This window comes from Oncorhynchus mykiss, chromosome 20 (assembly GCF_013265735.2).
Source record: "Oncorhynchus mykiss isolate Arlee chromosome 20, USDA_OmykA_1.1, whole genome shotgun sequence".
Taxonomy (NCBI): domain Eukaryota; kingdom Metazoa; phylum Chordata; class Actinopteri; order Salmoniformes; family Salmonidae; genus Oncorhynchus; species Oncorhynchus mykiss.
The window spans coordinates 32,654,749-32,660,220 of record NC_048584.1 but is presented as its reverse complement, the minus strand read 5'-3'; the positions used below and the strand labels follow the sequence as shown (position 1 = coordinate 32,660,220).

At 45.3% G+C, this 5,472-nt stretch overlaps 1 pseudogene; it reads left to right on the top strand.

The window, feature by feature from the left end:
* Nucleotides 1-4,035: 4,035 nt before the first annotated feature.
* LOC118942014 lies at nucleotides 4,036-5,264 on the top strand (annotated as a pseudogene).
* The last annotated feature ends 208 nt before the right edge of the window (nucleotides 5,265-5,472 follow it).

Below are 5,472 nucleotides of genomic sequence, written 5' to 3'. Positions count from 1 at the left end.
TAATGAGTACCGGAACCTATTTCAGTCCAAGTCAAGCAGTGCCTACAGTAGTCCTGTTTGTTTCCAATAATAACAATTTCCAGAGTTTTTTCTAATCTGAAAAGTATGCCTCTGCAAACTCTGTCTGGCCCTACCTTTATGTATGTGTGTCTATGTGAGTGTGTGTGTCTGTCTATGTGAGTGTGTGTGTGTCTATGTGAGTGTGTGTGTGTGTGTCTATGTGAGTGTGTGTGTGTGTGTGTGTATGTGAGTGTGTGTGTGTGTGTGTGTATGTGAGTGTGTGTGTGTGTGTGTGTGTGTGTGTGTGTGTCTATGTGAGTGTGTGTGTGTGTGTCTATGTGAGTGTGTGTGTGTGTGTGTGTGTCTATGTGAGTGAGTGTGTGTGTCTATGTGAGTGAGTGTGTGTGTCTATGTGAGTGAGTATGTGAGTGTGTGTGTGTGTGTGTATGTGAGTGTGTGTGTGTGTGTGTGTGTGTGTGTGTGTCTATGTGAGTGTGTGTGTGTGTCTATGTGAGTGAGTGTGTGTGTCTATGTGAGTGTGTGTGTGTATGTGAGTGAGTGTGTGTGTCTATGTGAGAGTGTGTGTGTCTATGTGAGTGTGTGTCTATGTGGGTGTGTGTATTGAAGTGCAGATGATGGTGTTGGTTTCCCAAACGAGAGCCAGATTGGTGTGGGGAGCAGATTGGGGTGGGGAGCCCTCAGCTACTTCCTGTCTGAGACAAACTGGCTTAACCAATCAGCAGGGGTGGCTGGGATGCCACACAGCCACATAAAAGACAGAAGAGTGTGTGCCTTTACTCTGTAATCACTTCCTCTGTGACTGGAATTGTGTATGTGTGTGGGTATGTATTTATGTGCTTATTGTTATATCTGTGAGTGTGTGTGTGTGACAGAGAGAGAGAGATAAAGATCATAGTGATTGGGAAAGTGGCAGTTCTTACAGGAATTAACGGTGGGGGTTTAGGGTGTGTATGTGGAGGGGGAGGGAAGAGAAGGGTTGATGATTAGTGATGTAGAAGTGGTCTGCAGGGAGATGAGATGGTCTATTCCTGGGAAACACACATTTCCTGCTAACTTCCTCCTCAGAGAGAAAAAAGTAACAAAGCACGACAATGAAGCAGAAATAAATCCAGCCACAAGGTGTATGACACAGCCTAAACCTAGTGGACCCATGTTCTGTGCTGAGCCAGAGAGACATGAAGCGAAATTAACATTTTGGAACAGGACCCATGTTCTGTGCTGAGCCAGGGAGACATTAAGCGATATTAACATTTTGGAACAGGACCCATGTTCTGTGCTGAGCCAGAGACATGAAGCAAGGGAGGAAGGAAGCATTGTGAAAATGTTGGTTGCTGAGCCCTGGGTAGACTGGAGGACACAAAACACAAGATGGAATGGTAAGGCTAATGTTGAACAGATGCATTGCAGGGATATAAAGTAAATCTGTGTGTGTGTTTGTGTGTGTGTGTGTGAGAGAGAGAGAGAGAGAGTCATAAGTGATGGGTCTGCAACACAGGCCAAGCAAACAGCTCAGATAGAAAGTAGATCCTTCCCTCCTCAATAAGACCTGCTAACTCCACCCCTCCTACGCTCACAACTTCGATCAGTAACAAATACTTTTCATTTGATCCTCTTTCCAAAAGTACAGTTATGTGAATCTGATTTGTTTTTAGGGAAGCTGACAGCTTTGCTTGTGTTGCATAAAGGAGTTGTCGTTTTCTCAAATGTTCTCTCTAGTCAGAACCAGATATTTTGACTCAGCCATGTATGGACTGACTGTAAGAGCAAGACACTGTACCTAAGAGCGTCTGCCAAGGAACTATGTGTAATGTGTGTCGGAGCTGCTGCCTAGTGTTTAAGAACATGGGTGAGAGAGAGAGAAAGAAAGAAAGAGAGCCATTGGACAGATGTGGAATAGAGTGAGATTGTGTTTTACCATCTTAACGAAGAAATAAAGTGAGAAGGGGGAGGTAGGACAGAGACGGAGGGAGAAGAAGAAAGACAGGGACGAGAGAGAGAGAGAGTGTGAGGAAAATATAAAGAGAGAGAGAATGAGCGAGTGAGAGCATTGGGATAGAGAGAAACCCTGGGAGAAGGGCACTTCAACACGTATAAAGCCAGACAGATTAGTTCAGAGTGCCAGCCCAGTGATATTTACTCTGGCTACTCAACCAGAGAGACATTTCCTGTATGGACTCTAACTGGACTAGAGTAGACTGGGCGAGACCAGTTAACACTTCAATGGTCTCTCTCTATCTCTCTCAATTAAAATAAATTCAAAGGGGTTAGGAACATATGTTTACATTCCTAAAGCAAGTAACATAGATAATAAACAAAAGTAAAATAAATAATAAAAATGAACAGTAAACATTACACTCACAAAAGTCCCAAAGGAATAGAGACATTTCAAATGTCATATTATGGCTGAACAGTGCCTTCCATAAGTATTCAGACCCCTTGACTTTTTACACATTTTGTTTGGTTACAGCCATCAATCAGCAATCTACACACAATACCCCATAATGATATTTTTGCAAATTTATTAAGAATAAAAAAAACTGAAATACCTTTTTTACATAAGTATTCAGACCCTTTGCTATGAGACTCGAAATGGAGCTCAGGTACATCCTGTTTCCTTTGATCATCCTTGAGATGTTTCTACGACTTGATTGGAGTCCACCTGTGGTACATTCAATTGATTGGACAATATTTGGAAAGGCACACATCTGTGTATATAAGGTCCCACAGTTGAGTGCATGTCAGAGCAATAACCAATGCATGAGGTTGAAGGAATTGTCCGTAGAGCTACGAGACAGGATTGTGTCAAGGCACAGATCTGTGGAAGGATACCAATTGTTTTTTACATCATTTAAGGTCCCCAAGAACACAGTTGCCTCCATCATTCTTGGAAGAAGTTTGGAACCACCTAAAACTCTTCCTAGAGCTGGCCACCTGGCCAAACTGAGCAATTGGGGGAGAAGGACCTTGGTCAGGGAGGTGACCAAGAACCCGATGGTCACTGACAGAGCTCTACAGTTCCTCTGTGGAGATGGGAGAACCTTCCAGAAGGACAACCATCTCTGCAGCACTCCACCAATCAGGACTTTATGGTAGAGTGACCAGACGGAAGCTGCATCCTTGTCTCCCCCCACGGCCCTGTGGAAAGAAATACGTTTTTTGCCCATTTTAACCCTGCACTTGTTGTTGGTGTCCATGGATTTTATATTGTTGTATGTTTATCCCCAACACCGCTTTCCATCAGTTTATTTAGCAGACCCTCATGCCAAATTGAATCAAAAGCTTTTTTAAATGTAAAAAAAATGTATCCTTTATTTAACTAGGCAAGTCAGTTAAGAAAAAATCTTATTTACAATGACGGCCTACACCGGCCAAACCCTACACCGGCCAAACCCTACCCCGGCCAAACCCTACACCGGCCAAACCCTACACCGGGCAAACCCTACCCGGCCAAACCCTACACCGGCCAAACCCTACACCGGCCAAACCCTACCCCGGGCAAACCCTACCCCGGCCAAACCCTACCCCGGCCAAGCCCTACACCGGGCAAACCCTACACCGGCCAAACCCTACCCCGGCCAAACCCTACACCGGCCAAACCCTACCCCGGCCAAACCCGGACAATGCTGGGCCAAGTGCGCTGCCCTATGGGACTCCCAATCACGGCCAGTTGTGATACAGCCTGGATTCAAACCAGGGTGTCTGTAGTAACGCCTCAAGCACTGAGATGCAGTGCCTTAGCCCGCTGTGCCAATCAGGATCTCAACAAAGCGGCAGGTAGCCTAGTGGTTAGAGTGTTGAGCCAGTAACTGAAAGGTTGCAAGATCGAATCCCTGAGCTGACAAGGTAAAAATCTGTCGTTCTTCCCCTGAACAAGGCAGTTAACCCACTGTTCCTAGGCTGTCATTGTAAATGAGAGTTTGTTCTTAACTGACTTGCCTAGTTAAATCAAAAATCAACAAAGCATGAGAAGAGTTTGCCTTTGTTTGTTTGTATATTAGGGTGTGCAGGGTGAATATGTGGTATGTTGTACAGTAAATATAGCCAATTGGAAATTTGATCGGGTGTAGAAGGGGAATAAACTGATCTGTGGGAGTGTGGCTGGGGTTTGTTTGGGGGGGGGTTGACTGGTTGGGGTGGGGATGTGTCTCTCTCTCCATGTCCCCTTTACCTGTCTTTTTCCTATCTGTCTCTCCCTGTCTGTCTCTCTCAAACCCCTAAAAACTAGTGCAGAGTGAAACAAGTCCTAAAGAATAGGGAGAGACAGTGAAGCACTATCTTACAAAAAATAATACTGTTGCTATGGACTGACATCAACTAGCTGAATGACTGATAGGGATGTGTTGTCAGCCATTTTCTGCCAAGAAATCTAAAACGGACTTCATCATTCCAAATGGCCCACAATGACTCGACTGTGATTCACAGCTATAATTACATCACTGGCAGGCTTTCTGATTCAGAGTGGTTGGGTTAAATGCGGAAGACACATTACGGTTGAATGCAGTCAGTTTTGCAACTGACTAGGTGCCCCCTTTCCCTTTCTGTATCTTCAAGAACATGAACAAAGTGCCACCTGTCTCTCTATTTGGGAATTGCTGTGCCCATATTAACAAATCATACCCAGAGTAGAGTAGGCCCTCATCCTAGATCAGCTGTACCTGGGTCTGTGCAGAAGAAAAAACTCTCTGACAAATTTGACACTTCTAACAACCTATTAAGCAAATCTACCCTCCTTTTTTCTATCTTTTATTTGAGTCAGTGTTAGATTGAAAGCCCCTGCTCTACTCAGTTAAAGGACCCAGTGTTCTCCAGAGCAGAAATCCCCCCTCCCCAACATTTCCCGGGACTTCCTCAAGACTTTTCTCAACTTCATCCAAATCCTATTCGGAGCTGGACATTGGGTTACAATTGCCGCCAACAAATACGAAGGCTCCATCCACTTGGTCTTGTTCGTGGCAGTCCTCTTTCTGGCTCCTCACCCTCGCAGCCTTCTTCATCACTCTCCTGGATATGCAGGACCTCGTCCTCATCTTGGGAGGGCAACCTAATTCATAACATGGCAGCCGCGGTGCTGTATCTACCAGTGATTGGCGACATGATCTAGAAGACCAAGCGGTACGCACAATGCAACCTAGAGCAATGTATAAAGTCTACCTGGCTGCCAACGTGCTCGCATTGTGGTGTATCTTGTCTCGGCAGTATATGTGGGCTGTAGGAAGTGCCGGGGCGAGCAGACGGTGGTTTGAGAGAGGGAGGGGAGGACAGAGGGGGACAGAGGAGTAAGGGATGGGGGACTAGGGGAGGGAGGCAGGAGGTCTCATATGGGAGAGGAGGGGGGGGGTATTTTCTGTACCCCAAAGATAAGGGAGTGTCCTCTTGTCTTCTTGGCTCAAATTCCTATAGGTTTGTCCATATTTTGTTTTGTAATTTAATGTCAGTATTAATTTATTAACT